The 26,671-nt window shown below is 40.5% G+C and overlaps 1 protein-coding gene and 1 long non-coding RNA gene across 2 annotated transcripts in view; both read right to left on the bottom strand.

The window, feature by feature from the left end:
* The window catches only part of LOC131515325 (class I histocompatibility antigen, Gogo-B*0101 alpha chain-like), a 116,175-nt gene that overhangs the window by 80,282 nt on the left and 9,222 nt on the right, over window positions 1-26,671 (bottom strand). The window lies entirely within an intron of this gene.
* Window positions 7,760-9,651, bottom strand: LOC131515351 (uncharacterized). The gene is made up of 2 exons (XR_009263587.1): window positions 8,310-9,651; window positions 7,760-8,211 (listed from the first exon to the last, which is right to left on the bottom strand). It is a non-coding gene; the product is annotated as an uncharacterized LOC131515351 (long non-coding RNA).

A 26,671-nucleotide genomic window follows, 5' to 3' on the forward strand; every position in this document is an offset into this window, starting at 1 on the left:
GGGAGAAGCAAAGATAGCAGAACAGCATGGAAGTTTTTTTTGTGTCTTGCGTCCATGAAATACAGCCAGACCAACACTATACCACCCTATACACCTAGAAAACTGATTGTATGATTAACACAACAATCTGCACTACCTGAACCACAGACTTCAGCAGGTACATGGTGCAGAGAAGTGAATTTGGGGAGCGAGGAGACACTGAGGGTGGGGAACTGCTTTTGCGGGCAGAAAGAGGATGAGAGGATGGAGACTGGGGAGGGGGGAGAATACAGGAAAAGCACCCGTCCCCAAAAACAGCTGTAGAGAAAGTGGAAAATTGGAAACAGACACAGGGACTAAACTAAAAAGGGAGAAAGGAGAAAGGAGAGGGCTTAAATTCCATGCAGACTGTAAACAAGGGGAGCGCAAAGGCTGCAACTCCGCAGCTCGATACCTGGTGGTGCTCTGGTGGGAAGGACAAATCCCCAGGAGCAGAGTGGGGTCTGGGAGGTTCTCGGGCTACATGGGGAAAAGCGGTTCCACTGTTGGAATGACATTTGGTAGAGACTGTTGAAGCCACCTGGTCCCAGTAGACCTCAGAGAACAGCCACATTCACTGGTGCTGGAACAAGGTCATTAAGGGTGAAGCCTGGTGCCAGATGTGTGTTGTGATTTTCCATAATCTCTGAAACGCTGCTGCTACACTATGCTGCGAACTTTTTCTGGGGTGGGCTGGCATCTGGTCGTAGTCTCAGGGCACTGGCAGCAGCAGGGTCCAGCAAGCGTTCCTGAGTGCAGCTGACATTCGGCCATTGCTCATTCAGCCATTGTTCAGTGAGACCCTCCCACAGAGGGGTGGAATGGGTCAAAGCCTTTGGAAATAAGGGGCCAAGGAAAACAGCCACATCTGAGACAAAACTTGGGAGAGAGGTACTGCCTGGGGCTTGGTCATGGAGAGTGAAAAAGTGGGGAGTGGATGAAAGCTGAAGAAGGAGGACGGGTGTGTGATTGCTGATTCGGGAGAACAGGGTGGGTAGCTGGGTGGCGCCATATTCATGACTCCCATGCATGGGAATGGGCATGTGCATGTAGGAGCACCACAACAATCCACCCCAGTAGGCTAAAAGCGCCATCTAGTGGAGAGCAGAGCCATTACACTGAGCCCCGCCCAACTGGGCAACTTCGCTCTCAAGAACACAAGTCTCACCACCTGCTTAGTTTATGGAGTATGAAGCGCTACATAGACTGACTTCCAGGGGAAAATGAAGTAATTTCGGTCCTATTTCAATCTGTTAGTAGGTTCATCTATTCAATTTTCTTTCTTTCTTTCTTTCTTTCTTTCTTTCTTTCTTTTCTTTTCTTTTTTCGTTTTCTCTTTACATGTCTTTTCTTTTTCTTGAATACAGAAATAGAAAAATTTCATTTTTATTTTCAATTTTTATTAAAAATATTTTTCTTTAATTTTTATTACTGTATTTTTTACTTTTATGTAAATTTCTTCAAATCCTATTTTAATTCCATCATTTTATTTTATTCAACTTCAGTGTATTCACCTTTTCAAATTTTCAAATTCCTTTTTATTTTATTTAGTTTCTTTATTTTTATTTTTTTCTCTTTTTCATTTATTTTCTTTTTCTTGAATGCAGAAAGAGAAAAATGTCAGGTAAGGTAATTTAAGGTAAACTTCAATTTTATTAAAAATATTTCTATTCAACTTTTATTACTATATTTTTTGCTTTTATGTAAACGTTTTCAAATTCTATTTTACTTCCATTATTTTATTTTAGTCTACTACAGCATATTCACTTTTTCAAATTTTCAAACTATTTCCTTTTTTTCTTTCTTTTTGATTTTATCTTTTTTCTCTTTTTCATTTCCTTTCTTTTTTCTTGAATACAGAAAAAGGAAAAATCATATTTATTTTTAGTTTTTATTAAAAATATTTTTCTTTTTTTCTACTATATTCTTTACTTTTCTGTATATTTTTTCAAATTCTATTTTACCCCCATCATCTCATTTTAGTCTATCTCAGTGTATTCATTTTTTCAAATTCTCAAATGATTTCCTTCCCCCCCCCCTTTATTTCTCTAATCTGTCAAACCACTTTCTACACCCAACCAAAACACACCTAAGATCTAGCATCACCTATTTGATTTTTGAGTGGGTGTGTTTTTAATTTTTAATTTTAATGTTTTTTTACTTTTAATATTTTTATTTTCAATTTTTATACATCATTAATTCCTTTCTCCCTTCAAAATGACAAAATGAAGGAATTCATCTGAGAGAAAGAGCATGAAGAAACGACATCCAGGGATTTAACCAACACACATACAAGCAAGATGTCTGAACCAGAATTTAGAATCACGATAATAAGAATACTAGTGGGAGTCAAAAATAGATTAGAATCCCTTCTACAGAGATAAAAGAAGTAAAAAATAGCCAGAACGAAAAAAAAAAAAATGCTATAACTGAGCTGCAATCACAGATGGATGCAGCGGCAGCAAGGATGGATGAGGCAGAACAGAGAATCAGCGATATAGAGGACAAATTTATAGAGAATAATGAAGCAGAAAAAAAGAGGGAGGTGAAGGCAAAAGAGCACAATTTAAGACTTAGAGAAATCAGTGACTCATTAAAAAGGAACAATATCAGAATCATAAGGAGGAAGAGAGAGAAATAGGGGTAGAAGGGTTATGTGAGCAAATCATAGCAGAAACTTTCCTAACCTGGGGAAAGACTCAGACATCAAAATCCAGGAAGCACAGACGACCCCCATTAGATTCAACAAAAACCGACCATCAACAAGGCACATCATAGTCAAATTCACAAAATACTCAGGCAAGGAGAGAATCACGAAAGCAGCAAGGGAAAAAAATCCCTAACCTACAAGGGAAGACAGATCAGGTTTGCAGCAGCCCTATCCACAGAAACTTGGCAGGCCAGAAAGGAGTGGCGGGATATATTCAGTGTGCTGAATCAGAAAAATATGCAGCCAAGAATTCTTTATCCAGCAAGGCTGTCATTCAAAATAGAAGGAGAGATAAAAAGTTTTCCAGACAAACAAAAATTAAAGGAGTTTGTGACCACTAATCCAGCCCTGCAAGAAATTTTAAGGGAGACTCACTGAGGGGAGAAAAGATGAAAAACAAACAAACAATATATAGATTAGATATAGATATAGATATAGATATCAAAACCAGCAAAGATTAGAAAGGACCAGAGAACACCACCAAAAACTCCAACTCTACAAGCATCATAATGGCAATAAATTCATATCTTTTAGGACTCATTCTAAACATCAATGGACTCAATGCTCCAATCAAAAGACATAGGGGAACAGAATGGATAAGAAAATAAGGTCCATCTATATGCTGTTTACAAGAGACCCACTTTAGACCTAAAGACACCTTCAGGTTGAAAATAAGGGAATGGAGAACCATGTATCATGTTAATGGTCAACAAAAGAAAGCCAGAGTAGCCATACTTCTATCAGACAATCTAGACTTTAAAATAAAGACTGTATCAAGAGATGCAGAAGGGCATTATATCATAATCAAGGGGTCTATCCACCAAGAAACCCTATCAATTGTAAACATTTATGCGCCAAATGTGGCAGCACGATAATATATAAATCAATTAATCACAAACATCTTTATGTTTCTTTAAACTTTCTTTAAACTCATCAATAGTGATACCATAATAGTAGGAGACTTCAACAGCCCACTCACAGCAATAGACAGATCATCTAATCAAAAAATCAATAAGGAAACAATGGCTTTGAATGACACACTGCACCAGATGGACTTAACAGATATATTCAGAACATTTCAGGGGCGCCTGGGTGGCGCAGTCGGTTAAGCGTCCGACTTCAGCCAGGTCACGATCTCGCGGTCCGTGAGTTCGAGCCCCGCGTCAGGCTCTGGGCTGACGGCTCAGAGCCTGGAGCCTGTTTCCGATTCTGTGTCTCCCTCTCTCTCTGCTCCTCCCCCGTTCATGCTCTGTCTCTCTCTGTCCCAAAAATAAATAAAAAACGTTGAAAAAAAAAAATTAAAAAAAAAAAACAAAAAACCCAAACCAGCAGAAGACAGGAAATAATAAAGATTAGAGCAGAAATTAATGCTATTTAAACAAAAAAAAACAAAAAAAAACAAAAACAAAAACAGTAGAACAGATCAATGAAGCCAGAAAGTGGTTCTTTGAAAGAATTAACAAAAGAGATAAACCACTAGCCAGACTGATCAAGAAGAAAAAGAAAAGGACCCAAATAAATACAATCAAGAATGAAAGAGGAGAGATCACAATCAACACAACAGAAATAAAAACAATAATAAGAGAATATTATGAGCAATTATATGCAAATAAAATGAGTAATCTGGAAGAACTGGACAAATTCCTAGAAACATATACACTACCAAACCTGAAACAGCAAGAAATAGAAAATTTGAACAGCCCCATAACCCGTAAGGAAATTGAATTAGTAATCAAAAATCTGCCCAAAAAATGAGTCCTGGCCCAGATAGCTTTCCAGGGGAAATCTACCAAACATTTAAGGAAGAGTTAACAGCTATTTTCTTGAAACTGTTCCAAAAAACAGAACTGGAAGGAAAACTTCCAAACTCTTTCTATGAAGCCAGCATTACATTGATTCCAAAACCAGACAGAGACCCCACTAAAAAGGAGAACTATAGACCGATTTCCCTGATGAACATGGATGCAAAAAAAATCCTCAACAAGATATTAGCCAATCAGCTAATACATTAAATCCATTAAATCCATTAAATAATCCAACAATACATTAAAAAAATTATTCACCACAACCAAGCGGGATTTATACCTGGGATGCAGGGCTTGTTCAATATCTGCAAGACAATTAACATGATTCATCACATCGATAAAAGAAAGGACAAGAAGCATATGATCCTCTCAATAGAAGCAGAGAAAGCATTTGACAAAATACAGCATCCTTTCATGATAAAATCCCACAAGAAAGTAGGGATAGAAGGAGCATACCTTGAGATCATAAAAGCCATATATGAATGACCCAACGCTAATATCATCCTCAATAGGGAAAAACTGAGAGCTTTCCCCCTAAGGTCAGGAACAAGACAGGGATGTCCACTCTCACCACTGTTATTCAACGTAGTATTGGGAGTCTTAGCCTCTGCAATCAGACAACACAAAAGAAACAAAAGGCATCCAAATCAGTCAGAAGGAGGTCAAACTTTCACTCTTCGCAGATGACATGATACTCTATATGGAAAACCCAAAAGATTCCACCAAAAAACTGCTAGAACTGATTCATGAATTCAGCAAAGTTGCAAGATATAAAATCAACGCACAGAAACAATGAAGCGGCAGAAAGAGAAATCAAGGAATCGATTCCATTTACAGTCACACAAATAGCCATAAAATACCTAGGAATAAATCTAACCAAAGAGGTGAAAACTCTATACACTGAAAACTATAGAAAGCTTATGAAAGAAATTGAAGAAGACACAACAAAAAAATGGAAAAAGATTGCAGCTCCTGGATAGGAAGAACAAATATTGTTAAAATGTCGATACTACCCAGAGCAATCTACATATTCAATGCAATCCCTATCAAAGTAACACCAGCATTCTTCACAGAGCTAGAAAAAATAATCCTAAAATTTGTATGGAACCAGAAAAGACCCCGAATAGCCAAAGCGATCTTGAAAAAGAAAACCAAAGCAGGAAGCATCACTAACCCAGACTTCAAGCTATACTACAAAGCTGTAATCATCAAGACAGTATGGTACTGGCACAAGAACAGACACTCAGATCAATGGAACAAAATAGAGAACCCAGAAATGGACCCACAAATGGATGGCCAACTAATCTTTGACAAAGCAGGAAAGAATATCCAATGGAATAAAGACAGTCTCTTCAGTAAGTGGTGCTGGGAAAACTGGACAGCGACATGCAGAAGAATGACCCTGGACCACTTTCTTACACCATACACAAAAGTCAACTCAAAATGGATGAAAGACGTCAATGTAAGACAGGAAGCCATCAAAATCCTCGAGGAGAAAGCAGGCAAAAACCTCTTTGATCTTGGCCGCAGCAACTTCTTACTCAACACGTCTCTGGAGACAGGGGAAACAAAAACAAAAATGAACTACTGGGACCTCATCAAAATAAAAACTTTTGCACAGCAAAGGAAACAATCAGCAAAACTAAAAGGCAACCGACGGATTCGGAGAAGATATTTGCAAATGACATATCAGATAAAGTGTTAGTTATCCAAAAATCTATAAATAACTGATCAAACCCAACACCCAAAAAACAAATAATCCAAGGAAGAAATGGGCAAAAGACATGAATAGACACTTCTCCAAAGAAGACATCCAGATGGCCAACGGACACATGAAAAAATGCTCAACTCACTCATCATCAGGGAAATACAAATCAAAACCACCATGAGATACCACCTTTAACCTGTCAGAATGGCTAACATTAACAACACAGGCAACAACAGATCTTGGCGAGGATGTGGGGAAAGAGGATCTCTTTTGCATTGTTGGTGGGAATGCAAGTGGTGCAGCCTCTCTGGAAAAACAGTATGGAGGTTCCTCAAAAACTAAAAATAGAACCACCCTACGACCCAGCAATTGCACAACTAGGCATTTATCCATGGGATACAGGTGTGCTGTTTCGAAGGCACACATGCACCGCCATGTTTATAGCAGCACTATCAACAATAGCCAAAGTATGGAAAGAGCCCAAATGTCCATCGATGGATGAATGGATAAAGAAGACGTGGTATATATACACAATGGAGTATTACTCAGCAATCGAAAAGAATGAAATCTTGCCATTTGCAACGACCTGGATGGAAACTGGAGGGTTAGTATAATATACTAAGTGAAATTAGTCAGTCAGAGAAAGACAAATAGCATATGACTTCACTCATATGAGGACTTTAAGATACAAACTAGATGAACATAAGGGAAGGGAAACAAAAATAATATAAAAGCAGGGAGGGGGACAAAATAGAAGAGACACAGAAATATGGAGAACAAATTGAGGGTTACTGCAGGGGTTGCGGGAGGGGGAATGGGCTAAATGGGTAACAGGCACTAAGGAATCTACTCTGGAAATCATTGTTGCACTATATGCTAACTAATTTGGATGTAAATTAAAAAAAATAAATAATAATAATAATAATAAAATAAATAAATAAACTAAAATACCTGACCCTAAACTCACTCACTTACAGATACCACTGGTGCATGCATGTTTCCTGTTGATGTTGTATGAAACAATTCTAACAAATCAGGAGTTGGGGGTTTGGGAGTGATGGTGACACAAAAGGGGAATCCATAGGGTGGGGATTGGGGATTATCAGCGGCAGGTGGCAGCAGTGTCTCCTTCACCCCCATGCCTGCTGTCATCTCCTGAAGAGGGACTGTCACCTTCCAAAACAATGGGTGAGTCCCCTCACATGGCTGCAACTGCAGAGAACAGATGCACAGTTACAATAAAGCATGGAAAGCCTACATGAGATTAGCAGAAACACAGACCCCTGTACATGCAGGTGTGTGTGTAGGGTGTGGGGTCAGAGGAGAGACTGGGCTGCAGAAAGAGAAATAATTGGATGAGGGAGGAAAAGGACCCCACATAGAAATAAACAAACATCCCAACATGGCATCAAGATTGGGGGACATAAGCTGCTCAGGCACCCATTAGGCATCAGACACCCGTTGCCTGCACTACATGGTTCAAAACAAAGACACGAAAGAACAAGGAGACTCTGAAGATTTGGAGGAGCCAGTTTCATGAGATCAATACTCACTGGAGGAGGAAATGGCCATCTCATCAGGCAGCTCACTCCTACTGACCTCAATGTGACCCTGCACCTCACTGAGAACCTTGGCATCTTTTCAACTGACACAAACATGATGGCCAAACCTGTGTGACCAAACTGGCCTGCTCAGGTCTCATGGAAGGAGATAGATGGTAGCACTGGGAAAACCCCAAAGTAGGAAGACACCCAAAAGAAGGGACGAGCATGTAAAGTATGAAGACATAGGAAATCAGGGGGTGGGAGGGGACACTGGGATGTCCATGTGGGTGTGCAGTTTACCAGATGCAGGTAGGAGTGGGAATCCCCAGGCAGGTGGTAGTTGATGGCAGTGTTCACCCGCTCAATGTCCATGGTGGCCACAAGAATTTGTCATCGAAGATCTTTAACTACTGATACCAGGAAAGCCTTTGGCAGAAAGAACATTAGAAAATTGTTCACAGTCCTTTCTCTCAGTGGTCTCATTTCCTCCCAAAACACAAAACATCTTTTCATCTCTGACTCACCTCTCCTGCCAGGGCGTCCCACAATGGATAGCAATGGCTGGAAAGTTCTGCTCCACCATGAGCTAGGCCAGGGCAATGCAATGCTGCACAGACTTCACAAAGGTCTCGGCCTGTGTGTAGAGTGTAGGGAGATGTGGGCCCACCGGTGTGTGTGTGGAGGGGAGAGAGACAATGTGCCAGAGTGGGAGATTTCAGGAAGTACACCCTCTACATGAATCCCACTAATTCCCTCTTATTCCCCTCTATATGATTCCTTCTTTTTCGCTCTCAGTATAACTTACTTTTCACTTCTCTCCTCTGGTTCTGATTTTCCTGAGCAGATCGGCCTCTGAGAAGATACACAGAACATTAACCAAATTTGGCAGACATGTTAGGATACAGGAATGTGGTTATTCTATGAAAAAGGACTAAATCCTGGAACTAGGGTCTGGAACAAACAATATTCCTGCTTATGAAACATTAAACCTAAGACCTACCCTAATTTTGGGAGTAGTTTTCGTGTGAAAACGTTACACGATCGGTAAGCTGAGAGAATGCCTCTCTTCAGGGAGTGATACAAGAAGAAATAAACACATTTAAGAACCCTAACTGGGCCAATGAAGATTGGGATTTTTAAGAATTTAAAAGCCTTCCAGGTTTTATATATGATGTTTGCTTTACTTATGGGGATTTTAATTTATTGAATATCTGACCATCCTAGCATGGAACACCATAGCAGTCCCCAACTCTCTCAGCCCCTTGGTATCCATCAGAAACATCACCAATTTGTCCAAAAAACACCTTTATACTCAATCCTCATTATTCACAGATTCTGTATTTACAAATTTATCTATTTGCTAAAAATTCTTTTAACCCCAAAATCAATACTTATGGCACGTTACCATCATTCAGTGACATGCCCAGAGCAGCAAAATATTTAGTCACCTGACATGCATGTTCCCAGCTGAAGTCAAAATTTTTTGTGTAACTTGAAAAAGTCCTTCTCAGACATAAAAAGTTGCAAAGACACCCTCAATGTCAGAACACAAAAATTATGGCCTTACTTTGTCTAAAGAAACACATACTAATTAGCTGGAACAATCAGCACAAAATTGTTATGTGATGAAAAAAGAGACGAGTGTACAATAAGAAGTTTAGAAATAACCCCAAGTGGATACTTGATTGTTGATAGAGGTAGGACTTTAGGAAAGAGGAAAAAGATGGAGTTTTCAATGAAAAGTCAGTCAGCTGTTAGCTACTTATGAAGGAAAAAACAGATTTAACCTTTCCTTCACACCATACACATGCAGAAAGAAATCGATTAAAATCCATAAAATTTCAGAAAGGATTACAGAAAAGTACCTTTATGAGTATAATTAAGGAAAAATTTGTTAAACAGAACTGAGAAGACATTTCTAATAGAGAAAATTCCTACATTTTATTAGGTAAAAGTAATAACTACTGTTCATTAAAAGTCATGGTTACAAAAGTGAAAATAGAAGCCATATATTAGGAGAAATTGTTTGCCACACCTGTTAGCAACCAAGCGCTAGACCGCAAAATACGTAAACACTGCTCAGATCAGTGAGCATAAGACAGACTACTTAGTGAATAAATGGCCTAATACGTCCCATTTACCAAAGTCAAGTGGAAGCCAGAAGGCAAGGGAGCATGGGAGATACAGGAGTCCATTCCATAAGTGGTCGATAGCGGATGGTCTCCCAGGACACAGAGCAGGTGAGCATGGGTAAGTGATGAATGGGAATGTTACAAAGAAGAAATCTAAATAATAAACATGGATATGTAAATGTGCTTTCTCTCCTTCCCTGATGGAAATGCAAATTATCACCATAATGGCAGACAGCATGAACGCACCTGACAACATGCTGTGTGGAAGAACCCAGTCTCAAAGGACTGCGTGGGGCTCGATTCCAATTTCAAGAAATGTCCATCATACACAAATCTACAGAGACCGGAAAGTACATTAGCACTTGCCCAGAGCTGGGGGAAAGGCAATGGGACAAAGGGGAAGCGACTGCTAATGAATACAAGGTTACTCCTGCTGTGATGAAAATGTTCTAAAAGCGATTGTAGCGATAGTTGCACAGCTTTGTGAATATAATAAAAACGATTGAATTGTATACATAAATCAGTGATCGGTGTGTGAATAACATCTCCATAAAGTTGTATTAAAAACTCCTAATGAGATATATGCTAAATCCACTAGAATCTCCAAGTCACACTGAAGAAGTGGTTCAGGGCAGATGGAGTAGGAGGCATCAGTAATCCACATCCCCACCTGGCTAACAGGTGCACTGATGCAATCTGACAGAACTGTTGTGGAAAGCTGGAGTGTATTGAAGGCTTGGAACTTCCAGGGGAAAGTCTCGGATGGTAAATGGCAGTTAAGTTCAGTCTATTTCAGCCTGGCACCGTAGATGCGGCTACCACCTCTTGACTCTCAGGCCCCTTACAGACACCCAGAGTGATTCCTACAGTAGTTTGAACACAGCACGTGGAAGCTAAGGTGAGTGATTAGGACAATGTCTTCCAAACATCAGGAATAAATGTTCTGATCGCTGCTTGCTGCTTTTGGTCAAGGGGATGCAGGAGACACGTAGGCAACCATGTTTGCAATTCCCACCACCAATATGACAAGCCCTTTCTCCACTGGTTAAAGCAAACTGAAGGGTATTTAAAGGCTTTCCCCTTCTTCATTTTCCATTTTTTTCCATTTTGCAAGGGAAGTATATAAGGACTGGATCACCAGAAAGCAACTGCAAATACAGAGACGTTTACAAAGTTACATATGCCCAGGGAAGGGTGCAGGCTCATAAATGATCTGAGAGGTTCTTAAGGTTACACCGTAGGTAGACACCTGGCATGCAGACACTCTACACAACAGAACGACCAAAACACAAAAGCAAAACACAGCAACCAAAAAAGCTTTGCAAACTCTGGGGAAGGGGAGACTCAATTTCCAGAGTTATCACATAAGATCAAATGTGTAGTTTAAAAAAAACCCAAATCACAAAGCATACAAAGAAACAGGAAAGTATGACCCATTGAAAGGAAAAAACTCTATCAGTAGAACTGTCTCTGAGAAAGAACTGATGCAAACCTACTAGACAAAGACCTTAAGGCAACAGTCGTACAGACCCTCAAGCTGCAAGCAGGAGTGGAGACCAGGGGCTCCCAATGCTTGCCTTTCAGGAAAAAAACAAAACCAAAAAATCAAAAGTTAAAAATATGACATAAATAAATAAATAAAAAGTAGCGCACACCCCTTGCTTCTGTAAAATCACCAACACAAACAACTAAACAACCACAAATTGTGACATGGCCTTGGGAAAACCCTAGGCCATCACGAGGACACAGCACAACCCTGTGGAGCACAAGAACCATAGGTTGCTGCACAGAAAATCAGGGAAAACACTTCACCTGTGTCACCCCCTCCTTCAGTCTGGACCAACTCAGCACCAAGGAAGAAGCCATCAGAAGGATTTCACCTGCAGGGAAGGAGAACAGGAGGACTCCAGCCATCCTGGTCACCTGTGCACAACCATAGGTCAAAGACTAAATCAAAAAGGAAATTTTAAAAATCTTGAGAAAAACAAAAATGGAAACAAAACAGAGATATAAATCTCACAAGATGAAGGAAATCAGTCCTTAAGAGCAACGTTTGTAGCCATAAGTGCCTATGTAAAGAAAGTCACAAATAAACAATCTAACATTACACCTCAAGGAACTAGAAAATAAGAACAAACTAAGCCCAAAGTTTAGAAGGATGAAAATAACAAATATCTGAATGAAAATAAATGAAATAGCAAGTAAAAACACATCATAAAAAGATAAATGAAATGAAGAGTTGGTTTTTGTTAAGCTAAAAAAAAGCTCACAAACTGTTAGCTACACTAAGAAAAAATGGAGGTGACTCAAATAAAGAAAATTATAAACAAAAGTATAGAACTGTGGGGTGCCTTGCTGGCTCAGTTGGTTGAGTGTCTGACTCTTGATTTTGGTTCAGGTCATGATCGCATGGTTCAGTTTGTGAGACTGAGCCCCATGCTGTCCTCTGCGCTGACAGCACTGAGCCTTCTTGGGATTCGGTCTCTCCCCCTTTCTCTTCCCCTCCCCCCTTTCTCAAATTAAATAAATATATGTTAAAAAAAAAAACTACAGAACTGATTCCACAAATTTTCAAAGGTCATAATATTTACTATGACAATAAATGGCAACAAATTAGATCACTGAGAGATATTGGATACATTCCTGAAAACATACAAGTCCCCATGGGACTTGTACTGAATCATGTACTCCCACTGAATCATGGACAAAAACAGAGAATCTGGACAGACCAATTACTAGTAGCAGATTGAGTGAAGAATAAAAAGTCCCCCAACACAGTAAAGCACCCAGGTGGCTTTACTGGTGAATTCTATCACTCATTAAGATGGATTAATACCAATCTTTCTCAAACTCTTTAAAAATATTAAAGAGGAAGAAATACTTCCAAACTCATTTAATGAAGCCAATAGTACCCTGGTAGCAAAACCAGACAAGGACACTACAAGAAAAGAAAATTACAGCCAATATCACCTATGAATAAAGATGCCAAAGTCCTCAACAAAATGCTCACAAAATGAATTCAACAGCTTTTAAATTTATTTTAATGTTTATTAATTTTTAAGAAAGCATGACATAGAGACAGAGCATGAGCAGGGGAGAGGCATGGAGAGAGGGAGACACAGAATCTGAAGCAGGCTCCAGGCTCTGAGCTGTCAGCACAGAGCCCGATGCGGGGCTTAAACCCACCAACCATGAGATCATGACCTAAGCCGAAGCCAGACGCTTAAATGACTGAGCCGCCCTGGTGCCCCCAAATGCTTTTTAAAAGGAATATAAACCATGATCAAGTGGGGCTTATGTCTGGGGTCCAGTGATGGTTCAATACACACAAATCAATAAACGCACACCACATGAACAGAGAGGGTTACAAATCACAGGATCATCTCAATAAACACAGAGACAACATTTGACAAAATTGAATATCATTTCATGATAAAAAGTCCCAAGGAGTCGCATATAGAAGGAATGGACGTCAACATAATAAAGGCCATAACGCCAAGCCCACAGCTAACATCATCCTCAATGGTGAAAAGCAAAGGCCTTTGCTCCAAGATCAGGAACAAGACAGGGATGCTCATTCTCACCGCTTCTATTCATCATTGTACCGGAAGTCCTAGCCAGAGCACAAAGGTGAGGAAAAGAAATAAAAGGAATCCAAATTGGAAACGAAGAACTGAACATGTCTCTGTTTGCAGATGACATGATTTTTTCCTTTCAAGATTTACTCTCTTAGCAACTTTCAGATAGACAATGCAGTATCATTAACTATACTCACCATGCTGTATATGACATCCCCAAAGCTTCTTTTATAAGTGGAAATTTGTGCCTCTCAACCCCCTTCACCTGTTTCACTCACCTTCCCAAGCCCACCTCTGGCCACCACAGATGTATTCACTGTATTCTTGAGCACAATGCTTTGTTTCTCTTTTTAGGGGTGCTGTTTGTTGGTTGTTGTTGCTGCTGCTGTTTTTAGGTTCCACATGTGAGATCATGTGGTATCCGTCTTTTGCTTTCTGACTTATTTTACTTAGTGTGGTGTCCTCAGAGTCCCTCCACGTTTACACAAATGGCAAGGTTTCATTACTTTACATGGCTGACTAATATTCCACTTTAGGTTTTTTCCATATCTTGACCAAGATATAATCATATATAGAAAATCCTAAAGTCTCCCACCCAACAACAACAACAACAACAACAACAACAAAACCAAACATTAGCGCTAATAACAAATTCAGTGAGGCTGCAGGATACAAGATCAATCTATAAGAATACGTTATGTTTACACACCGACAACAAAATACCTAAAGAGGAATTCAGAAACCAAACCATTTACAGTGGCATCAAAACCAATAAAATACTTAGGAATATATGTAACCATTGAAAGACATGCACCTGCAAAACTATAAGATTTAGATGAAAAACATTTAAGAAGAGACAAATAAATGAAAAACTATCCAATGTCCTTGGGTTGTAAGAATTAATATTGCTAAACTATCCGTAGTGTCAAAGTGATCTACAGATTCAATGCAATCCCAAACAAAATCACAATGGCAGCTTTCAAAGCAACTGAAAACACCATCCCCAAATTCATGTGGAAGCACAAAAGACCCCAAAGGCCAAAATAATGTTGAGAAAGAACAACAGATCTGGAGGCACTACATGTCCTGATTTCAAACTATGTTACAAAGCCATAGCAATCAAAACAGTATGGTACTGGCATGAAAGCAGGATATAGAACAATGGAACAGGACACAGAGCCCAGAAATAAACCCCACGTGTATGGAAAACTCACCTTTGTCAAGGGTACGGACAACATACAATGGGCAAAGAATAGTCTCTTCGGTAAATGGTGATAGGAAACTGGATATCCACATGCAATCAGTGACAGTGTAAGTTGCAGTGTAACTGTGTTACATCACTGACAAAGATTAACCTGAATGGGTTAAAGACTTGAATGTAAGAAGTGAAACCATAAAACTTCTAGGGGAAAAGATAGGGAAAAAGCTCCTTGTTGTTGGTATTAGCAATGATTTGGGGGATATCACAGCAAAAACATAGGGCAAAGGAGCTAAAGTAAACACGTGGGGCTACATCAACTGAAAAGTTTCTACACAGAAAAGAAAACTATTAATAAACTCTAAAGGAACCCTACATAATGTGAGAAAATATTGGCCACTCATTATCAGAAAAGAGTTTAATATCCAAAATATATAAGTAACACATAGAAATCAAGAAGAAACCAGATAACAAAATTCACAAATAGCAGACCTGAATAGACATTTTTTTCAAAGAAGACACACAAATTGTCAACAGGTACATGAAAAGGTGCTCGATATCACTAGTCATCAGGAAAATGCCAATCCAAACCCCAATGAGATGTCATCTTGCACCTGTTAGGATGGATATAAAAGAGGCCAGAGAACAAATGTCAGTGAAGGTGTGGAGGAAGGGAACACTTGGTCACTGCTGGTGGTACGGAAAACATTATGGAGCTTTGTGAAAAAAATTTTAAGTAGAACTACCACATGATCCAGAAATCCCACTCCAGAGTACACATCATAGAGAGTGAAATATGAATCAAAACACACTTTATTTTTTAAAAATGTTTAAGTTTATTATTTATTTTGAGAGAGAAAGAGCGTATGAGCAAGTAAGGGAGGGTCAGAGAGAGAGGGAGAGAGAATCTCAAGCGGGATCCACACTGCCAGTGCAGAGCCTGACATGGGGCTTGAACCCACCAACCGTGAGATCATGACCAGAGCTGAAATCAAGAGTTGGACACTTAACCAACTGAGCCATTTTGGCACCCCAAACACACTTTAAATAAAAAGGTTACAAAACACAAAGAAAATTACATACTAATACATCTTTCAATACAAGAAGATAAAATAATCATAAACTTTTACACACCTAATAACACATACTCAAAATATATGAGGCAAAACCTGACAGACTAAAGGTGGAAATACACAGTTCTATAATAATAGTTGGAGGCTTCCATACCCCTATTTCAAGATGGACAGAACAACCAGACACTAGACAGAAATAGAGGACACAGAGGACATGAACCACATGCAATGATCCCGCTGGATGTAACCCCATACACACAACACTCTAAACCCAAACAACAGAATATACAGTATCTCAAATGCACCTGGATGTTCTCCAGTGTTGATCATATACTGGGCTACAAATTCATTCTCAATAGGTTTGAAAGATATCACACAAACTCTCCAATATATCACAAGGGAAAGTAGGAAGTATTTAGAGACAAACAAAAGTGGAAGCACCACACAACAACACTCATGGGATGCGGTGAATGCAGTGCTAATGGGGAAATTTATAGTTAAAATGCTTACATTAAAAAAGAGGAGAGGACTCTGGCGAAAGATGGCAGCATAGGAGGGCGCTTGGCTCACCGCATTCTGCTGATCACTTAGATTCCACCCACACCTGCCTAAATAACCCAGAAAACCACCAGGAGACTAGCATAATGGACTCTCTGGAGCCAAGCATAGATAAGAGGCCTAGGGAAGAGGGTGGAAGGGCAGAGAGGTGGTGCATGCTACACACACTGGCGGGAGGGAGCTGGGGCACTGGAGGGGCAGCCCGCCCTGCAAGGCAGAGTCCCTGAGTCTGGCTTGCAAAAGCGGAGGGGCCGGACTCCATGAGTTCTGGCAGCCAGCAGAAATTAACATCCGGAATGTTAAAAGTCAACAGGTCTGCTCTGAGAGCAATAGGGCGGGGGGACACCAGGAGGGAGAGTTGTTGAGCCCTAGAAGACAAAGCTCAGCTCTATGGGGAACAAAGATGCTGGCAAGCACAATCTCCCTCTCCCATCCCCAGCTGAAATCCCAAAAGGAACCAGTTCCCATCACCGAACTTGCTTGCACTGCGCAAACACCCAATGCTGTGCTTTAGTGGATCCATCCTTCAGACCTGTCGCCTTCCTCCTTGTGCTGCAGGGCCCCTCCCGCAAGGGACCACCAATGGCAAAGCGAGCTAAGCCTGCCCGTCACACCCCTGTGTACCTTGTGGATCCACACCAGCTAATACACCAGATCCCATCAAAGCAGCACCACAAGCCTGGCAGTGTGCAAGTAGCCTGGACAGGGGCCACACCACTGCACAGTGAGTCCTGCCCCTGGGAGGTGGGAAGATAAGGTACACACCAGTCTGACTGTGGCCCAACGGTGGGCTGGGGACAGACAACCAGTCAGACTGCGGCCCCACCCACCAATACAAGTTACTCCAGACAACACAGAGGAAGTGCCCTGCAGTTGGGCGCCACCTCAGGGATTACCCTTAATGACTAAACACAAGAACTCTCCTCAAAAGACACTCCAGGAAGTAGCGACAACTAACAAATTGAGCAAAAATGATTTAAGCAATATAATGGAACAAGAATTTAGAATAATAGTCACAAAATTAATCTCTGGGCTTGAAAAAAGCATAGAGGACAGCAGACAATCTATTGCTACAGAGATCAAGGGACTAAGAAATAGTCATGAGGAGCTTAAAAACACTATAAATGAGGGGCAAAATAAAACGGAGGTGACCACAGCTCAAATTGAAGAGGCAGAGGAGAGAATAGGTGAATTAGAAGATAAAATTATGGGGGCGCCTGGGTGGCGCAGTCGGTTACGCGTCCGACTTCAGCCAGGTCACGATCTCGCGGTCCGTGAGTTCGAGCCCCGCGTCGGGCTCTGGGCTGATGGCTCGGAGCCTGGAGCCTGTTTCCGATTCTGTGTCTCCCTCTCTCTCTGCCCCTCCCCCGTTCATGCTCTGTCTCTCTCTGTCCCAAAAATAAATAAAAAAAAAAACGTTGAAAAAAAAATTATGGAAAACGAGGAAGCTGAGAAAAAGAGAGATAAAAAAAAATCCAGGAGTATGAGGGTAGAATTAGAGAACTAAGTGATGCAGTCAAACGGAACAATATCCATATAATAGGAATTCCAGAAGAGGAAGAGAGAGAGAAAGGGGCTGAAGGTGTACTTGAACAAATCATAGCTGAGAACTTCCCTGATCTGGGGAAGGAAAAAGGCATTGAAATCCAAGAGGCACAGAGAACTCCCTTCAGATGTAACTTGAATCGACTTTCTGCATGACATATCATAGTGAAATTGGCAAAATACAAGAATAAAGAGAAAATTCTGAAAGCAGCTAGGTCCTTATACACTAATAATGAAGCAACACAAAGACAAATAAAGAAACTGATCCCATTCACAATTGCACCAAGAAGCATAAAATACCTAGGAATAAATCTAACCGAAGATGTAAAAGATCTGTATGCTGAAAACTCTAGAAAGCTTAAGAAGGAAATTGAAGAAGATATAAAGAAATGGAAAAATATTCCATGCTCATGGATAGAAAGAATAAATATTGTGAAAATGTCAATACTACCCAAAGCTATCTACACATTCAATGCAATCCCAATCAAAATTGCACCAGCATTCTTCTAGAAACTAGAACAAGCAATCCTAAAATTCATATGGAACCACAAAAGGCCCCGAATAGCCAAAGTAATTTTGAAGAAGAAGACCAAAGCAGGAGGCATCACAATCCCAGACTTTAGCCTCTACTACAAAGCTGTAATCATCAAGACAGCATGGTATTGGCACAAAAACAGACACATAAACCAATGGAATAAAATAGAAACCCCAGAACTAGACCCACAAACGTATGGCCAACTAATCTTCAACAAAGCAGGAAAGACCATCCAATGGAAGAAAGACAGTCTCTTTAACAAATGGTTCTGGGAGAACTGGACAGCAACATGCAGAAGGATGAAACTAGACCACTTTGTTACACCATTCACAAAAATAAACTCAAAATGGATAAAGGACCTGAAAGTGAGACAGGACACCATCAAAACCCTAGAGGAGAAAGCAGGAAAAGACCACTCTGACCTCAGCCGTAGCAATTTCTTACTTGACACATCCCCAAAGGCAAGGGAATTAAAAGCAAAAATGAACTACTGGGACCTTATGAACATAAAAAGCTTCTGCACTGCAAAGGAAACAACCAACAAAACTAAAAGGCAACCAACTGAATGGGAAAAGATATTTGCAAATGACATATCGGACAAAGGGCTAGTATCCAAACTCTATAAAGAGCTCACCAAACTCCACACCCGAAAAACAAATAATCCAGTGAAGAAATGGGCAGAAAACATGAATAGACACTTTTCTAAAGAAGACATCCGGATGGTCAACAGGCACATGAAAAGGTGCTCAACATCGCTCCTCATCAGGGAAATACAAATCAAAACCACACTCAGATATCACCTCATGCCAGTCAGAGTGGCTAAAATGAACAAATCAGGAGACTATCGATGCAGGCGAGGATGTGGAGAAACAGGAACCCTCTTGCACTGTTGGTGGGAATGCAAATTGGTGCAGCCACTCTGGTAAACAGTGTGAAGTTTCCTCAAAAAATTAAAAATAGACCTACCCTATCACCCAGAAATAGCACTGCTAGGAATTTACCCAAGGAATACAGGAGTGCTGAAGCATAGGGGCACTTGTACCCCAATGTGTATAGCAGCACTCTCAACAATAGCCAAATTATGGAAAGAGCCTAAATGTCCATCAACTGATGACTGGATAAAGAAATTGTGGTTTATATACACAATGGAATACTACGTGGCAATGAGAAAGAATGAAATATGGCCCTCTGTAGCAACGTGGATGGAACTGGAGAGTGTGATGCTAAGTGAAATAAGCCATACAGAGAAAGACAGATACCATATGGTTTCACTCTCATGTGGATCCTGAGAAACTTAACAGAAACCCATGGGGGAGGGGAAGGGGAAAAAAAGAGGTTAGAGTGGAAGAAAGCCAAAATATAAGACACTCTTAAAAAGTGAGAACAAACTGAGGGTTGACGGGGGGTGGGAGGGAGGGGAGGGTGGGTGATGGGTACTGAGGAGGGCACCTTTGGGGATGAGCACTGGGTGTTGTATGGAAACCAATTTGACAATAAACTTCATATATTGGAAAAAAAATGAAAGCAGCTAGGGATAAACATGCTCTAACATATGAAAGGAGACCCATAAGACTAGTGGCAGACCTATCTACTAAAACTTGGCCGGCCAGAAAGGAATAGCAGGAAATCTTCACTGTGATGAACAGAAAAAAATATGCAGCCAAGAAACCTTTATCCAGCAAATCTGTAATTGAGAATAGAAGAAGACATAAATAAACAAACAAAAACTGAAGGAATTCATCGCCACTAAACCCGCCCTACAAGAGATCCTAAGGGGGATCCTGTGAGACAAAGTACCAGAGACATCACTACAAGCATGAAACCTATGGACATCACAATGACTCTAAACCCATATCTTTCTATACTAACACTGAATGTAAATGGACTAAATGCTCCAACCAAAAGACATAGGGTATCAGAATGGATTAAAAAAGAAAAACAAGACCCATTTAATTGCTGTCTACAAGAGACTCATTTTAGACCTGAGGACACCTTCAGATTGAAAGGGAGGGGATGGAGAACTATTTATCATGCTACTGGAAGTCAAAAGAAAGCTGGAGTAGCCATACTTATATCAGACAAACTAGACTTTAAATTAAAGGCTGTAACAAGAGATGAAGAAGGGCATTATATAATAATTACAGGGTCTATCCATCAGGAAGAGCTAACAATTACAAATGTCTATGCGCTGAATATGGGAGCCCCCAAATATATACAACAATTACTCACAAACATAAGCAACCTTATTGTCAAGAATGTGGTAATTGCAGGGGACTTTAATACTCCACTGACAACAATGGATAGATCATCTAGACACACGGTCAATAAAGAAACAAGGGCCCTGAATGATACATTGGGTCAGATGGACTTGACAGATATATTTAGAACTCTGCGTCCCAAAGCAACAGAATATACTTTCTTCTTGAGTGCACATGGAACATTCTCCAAGATAGATCACGTACTGGGTCACAAAACAGCCCTTCAGAAGTATACAAGACTTGAAATCATACCATGCATACTTTCAGACCACAATGCTATGAAGCTTGAAATCAACCACAGGAAAAAGTCTGGAAAGCCTCCAAAAGCATGGAGGTTAAAGAACACCCTACTAAAGAATGAGTGGGTCAACCAGGCAATTAGAGAAGAAATTTAAAAATATATGGAAACAAATGAAGATGAAAATACTACAATCCAAACACTTTGGGATGTAGCAAAGGCAGTCCTGATAGGAAAATACATCGCAATCCAGGCCTATCTCAAGAAACAAGAAAAATACCAAATACAAAAACTAACAGCATACCTAAAGGAAATAGAAACAGAACAGCAAAGACAACCCAAACACAGAAGAAGAGAATAAAGATCAGAACAGAAATAAACAATATAGAATCTAAAAAACTATAGAGCAGATCAATGAAACCAAGAGTTGGTTTTTAAAAAAAAAAAAAAAACAACACAAAATTGATAAACCTTTAGCCAGGCTTCTCAAAAAGAAAAGGGAGATGACCCAAATAGATAAAGTCATGAATGAAAACGGAATGATTACAACCAATCTCTCAGAAATACAACCAATTACGAGGGAATACTATGAAAAATTATATGCTAACAAACTGGACAACCTGGAAGAAATGGACAAATTCCTAAGTACCTACACACTTCCAAAACTCAAACAGGAAGAAATAGAAAACTTGAACAGACCCAAACCAGCAAAGAAATTGAATCAGTTATCAAAACTCTCCCAACAAATAAGAGTCCAGGACCAGATGGCTTCCCAGGGGAATTTTACCAACATTTAAAGCAGAGATAATACCTATCCTTCTCAAGCTGTTCCAAAAAATAGAAAGGGAAGGAAAATTTCCAGACTCATTCCATGAAGCCAGCATTACTTTGATTCCCAAACCAGACAGAGACCCAGCAAAAAAAGATAACTACAGGCCAATATCCCTGATGAATATGGATGGAAACATTCTCAATAAGATACTAGCAAATCGAATTCAACAGCATATGAAAAGAATTATCCACCGTGATCAAGTGGGATTCATTCCTGGGATGCAGGGCTGGTTCAACATTCGCAAATCAATCAATGTGATACATCATATTAATAAAAGAAAAGAGGGGCGCCCGGGTGGCTCAGTCAGTTAAGCGTCCAACTTTGGCTCAGGTCGTGATCTCGCAATCCGTGAGTTCGAGCTCTGCGTCAGGCTCGTGCTGACAGCTCAGAGCCTGGAGCCTGTTTCAGATTCTGTGTCTCCCTCTCTCTGACCCTCCCCTGTTCATGCTCTGTCTCTCTCTGTCTCAAAAATAAATAAAGGTTAAAAAAAATTAAAAAAGAAAAGAAAAGAAAAGAACCGTATGATCCTGTAAGTCGATGCAGAAAAAACATTTGACAAAATTCACATCCTTTCTTAATAAAAACCCTCGAGAAAGTCGGGATAGAAGGAACATACTTAAACATCATAAAAGTCATTTATGAAAAGCCCACAGATAATATCATCCTCAATGGGGAAAAACTGCGAGCTTTTTCCCTGAGATCAGGAACACGACAGGGATGTCCACTCTCACCGCTGCTGTTTAACATAGTGTTGGAAGTTCTAGCAACACCAATCAGACAACAAAAGGAAATCAAAGGCATTAAAATGGGCAAAGATGAAGTTAAGCTTTCACTTTTTGCAAATGACATGATATTATACATGGAAAATCTGATAGACTCCACCAAAAGTCTGCTATGACGGATACATGAATTCAGCAAAGTCGCAGGATACAAAGTCAATGTACAGAAATCAGTTGTATTCTTATACACTAATAATAAAGCAACAGAAAGACAAATAAAGAAACTGATCCCATTCACAATTGCACCAAGAAGCATAAAATACCTAGGAATAAATCTAACCGAAGATGTAAAAGATCTGTATGCTGAAAACTCTAGAAAGCTTAAGAAGGAAATTGAAGAAGATATAAAGAAATGAATAAACATTCCCTGCTCATGGATTGGAAGAATAAATATTGTGAAAATGTCAATACTACCCAAAGCTATCTACACATTCAATGCAATCCCAATCAAAATTGCACCAGCATTCTTCTCGAAACTAGAACAAGCAATCCTAAAATTCATATGGAACCACAAAAGGCCCCGAATAGCCAAAGTAATTTTGAAGAAGAAGACCAAAGCAGGAGGCATCACAATCCCAGACTTTAGCCTCTACTACAAAGCTGTAATCATCAAGACAGCATGGTATTGGCACAAAAACAGACACATAGACCATGGAATAGAATAGAAATCCCAGAACTAGACCCACAAACGTATGGCCAACTCATCTTTAACAAAGCAAGAAAGAATATCCAATGGAAAAAAGAGTCTCTTCAACAAATGGTTCTGGGAGAAATGGACAGCAACATGCAGAAGGATGAAACTAGACCACTTTCTTACACCATTCACAAAAATAAACTCAAAATGGATAAAGGACCTGAATGTGAGACAGGAAACCATCAAAACCTTAGAGGAGAAAGCAGGAAAAGACCTCTCTGACCTCAGCCGTAGCAATCTCTTACTCGGCACATCCCCAAAGGCAAGGGAATTAAAAGCAAAAGTGAATTACTGGGACCTTATGAAGATAAAAAGCTTCTGCACAGCAAAGGAAACAACCAACAAAACTAAAAGGCAACCAACGGAATGGAAAAAGATATTTGCAAATGACATATCAGACAAAGGGCTAGTATCCAAATCTATAAAGAGCTCACCAAACTCCACACCCGAAAAACAAATAATCCAGTGAAGAAATGGGCAGAAAACATGAATAGACACTTCTCTAAAGAAGACATCCACATGGCCAACAGGCACATGAAAAGGTGCTCAACATCGCTCCTCATCAGGGAAATACAAATCAAAACCACACTCAGATGTCACTTCACGACAGTCAGAGTGGCTAAAATGAACAAATCAGGGGACTATAGATGCTGGAGAGGATGTGCACTGTTGGTGGGAATGCAAACTGGTGCAGCCACTCTGGAAAACAGTGTGGAGGTTCCTCAAAAACTTAAAAATAGATCTACCCTATGACCCAGCAATAGCACTGCTAGGAATTTACCCAAGGGATATAGGAGTGCTGATGCATAGGGGCACTTGTACCCTAATGTTTATAACAGCAATTTCAACAATAGCCAAATTATGGAAAGAGCCTAAATGTCCATCAACTGATGAATGGATAAAAAAATTGTGGTTTATATACACAATGGAATACTACGTGGCAATGAAAAAGAAAGAAATATGGCCTTTTGTAGCAACATGGATGGAACTGGAAAGTGTCATGCTAAGTGAAATAAGTCATACAGAGAAAGACAGATACCATGTTTTCACTCTTATGTGGATCCTGAGAAACTTAACAGAAACCCATGGGGGAGGGGAAGAAAAAAAAAAGAGGTTAGAGAGGGAGAGAGCCAAAGCATAAGAGAATCTTAAAAACTGAGAACAAACGGAGTGTTGATGGGGGGTGGGAGGGAGGGGGGATTGGTGATGGGTATTGAGGAGGGCACCTTTTGGGATGAGCACTGGGTGTTGTATGGAAACCAATCTGACAATAAATTTCATATTTAAAAAAAAAGAAAATGGTAATAAAGTGCCTCAGCAATGCTTCCCCCCCAAAAAAAAGGAAGAAAGAAAGAAAGAAGAAAAGAAAAGAAAAGAAAAGAAAAGAAAAGAAAAGAAAAGAAAGTGAAAGAAAAGAAAACGAAAGAAAAGAAAAGAAAAGAAAGGTGGGGCAGTAGAAGAGAAAATAGATTCTACACGCCCCGGTGCACACCTTGGGGAAGGACCTGCATGGTGGGGGTGGTTCTGGGAGGAGGGCAGGTCATATCTCTAAGGAGGATTAGGGGGAGACTTCCCACCCAGGATGAGCAGGCTGGGAGAAGCCTTGCTGTGCGGAAAGGCTAGTGCTGACCACGTGGCTGGACAGCCAGTTTGGAGACCAGATGTCAGGAGTGAGGCCCACTGAGGTCGTGGAACCAAAGGATGGGATGAGGGCCAGAATAAGGGTAGCGGGACCTCGAGCAGTTTTCTGGTTGGTGGGGGAGAGGGGAAGGCAGGAGCCAGCAGGGGAGACTAGAGTTGAGGGTCTGGGAAGGGGGGGACTGAATGTCCCAGAACAAACTTGAATCAGAGGCTGACAAGAGAGGAGGGGACGTGGGCCAAGAGCCAGGAGGAGGGGGTGCTGATGGCAGGGCCCCATGGGAGGAGCTCCTGGGAGAGGAGAGCTTGGTGAGGGCCCAGCATGTGGGCAAGGGGTGTGAACAGGCATGGGGCCATAGGGGAGGGGTGCAGAGGGACCAGGGAGACTGGGATTCCTGCCCACAGGGAGAGTGGAGGCCACAAGGGAGTGAGGGTGGGATGAAGGAGAGGGGACAGGGCAGTGCGGGTGTTGGCCCCAGATGGAGGAGGGCCAAGGGCAGGTGCCTGCACTGGAGAGGAGGGACAAGGAGGGGCGCCAAGACAGGGGACAAGTCTGGACAAGGCTCTGAGCACCATGCCACAGCACTCCCCTTGGTGATGGCAGGAGGACAGTGGGAGGGAGAGTCTGGGCAAAAGACTCCTCAGAAAATTAGCATACTATGGAAGTCTTAGCTACAGCAATGAGACAACAAAATGAAACAAAAGACATCCAAATTAGCAAGGAAGTATTCAAACTTTCACTCTTCTCAGAAGACATAGTACTTACTGTGTGTAGAAAACTCAAAAGATTCCACCAAAAAATTGCTAGAACTAACACATGAATTCAGCAAAATAGCAGACTGTCAAATCAATGTACAGAAATCTGCTGCATTTGTAAACATGAATAACAAGGTAGAAAAAAAAAGAAACAAAGAACCAATCCTATTTGGGGTTGCACCAAAAACAATAAGATACCTAGGAATAAACCTAACTAAAGACGAAAACGTTCTGGACTCTGATAACTATAGAACACTTACGAAAGAAATTGAAGAAGACACAAAGAATGGAAAAGCATTCCATGCTCATGGATTGGAAGAACAAACATTGGTAAAATGTCTATCCTCCCCAAAGCAATCTATACATTTAATGCAATCCCTATCAAAATACCACCAGCATTGTTCACAGAGCTAAGACAAATAATCCTAAAATTTGTATGGAACCACAAAAGACCCAAATGGCCAAAGCAACTCTGAAAAACAAAAAATGGGAGACATCACGATTCTAGATTTCAAGCTACATTACAAAGCACTAGTCATGAAGACAGATTTCTGCGAGCATGTGGAGAAAGGGCTTGCAACCTCTTGCAGTGTTGGTGGGAATGTAAACTGGTGTAGCCACTCTGGAGAACAGTATGGAGATTCCTCAGAAAACTAGTAATAGAAATATTCTATGATCCAGCAATGGCACTACCAGGCATTTATGCAAAGGGTACAAAATACATACTTGTAAGGGTACATGCACCCCAATGTTTATAGCAGCATTATCAACAATACCTAAACGATGGAGAAAGCCCAAATGTCCATCGACTGATGAATGGATAAAGAAGAGGTGGTATACCCCCCCCCACACACACACACACACACTCTCACACACACACATATATAATGGAATATATATGATTTATCCTCAAGAAATCTCCACGTGCATTTAAAAAGAATGTGTACTCTGTTGATGTCTGGAATGTTCAATAAATGTCAGATTTGTACTATTGGTTTACAGTATGGCTCAAGTCTTCTTTATGTTTATTGATCTCTGCATAGATGTTCTATCCATTATGGAAAGTGATATA

Source organism: Neofelis nebulosa, chromosome 6, assembly GCF_028018385.1.
Source record: "Neofelis nebulosa isolate mNeoNeb1 chromosome 6, mNeoNeb1.pri, whole genome shotgun sequence".
Taxonomy (NCBI): Eukaryota; Metazoa; Chordata; class Mammalia; order Carnivora; family Felidae; genus Neofelis; species Neofelis nebulosa.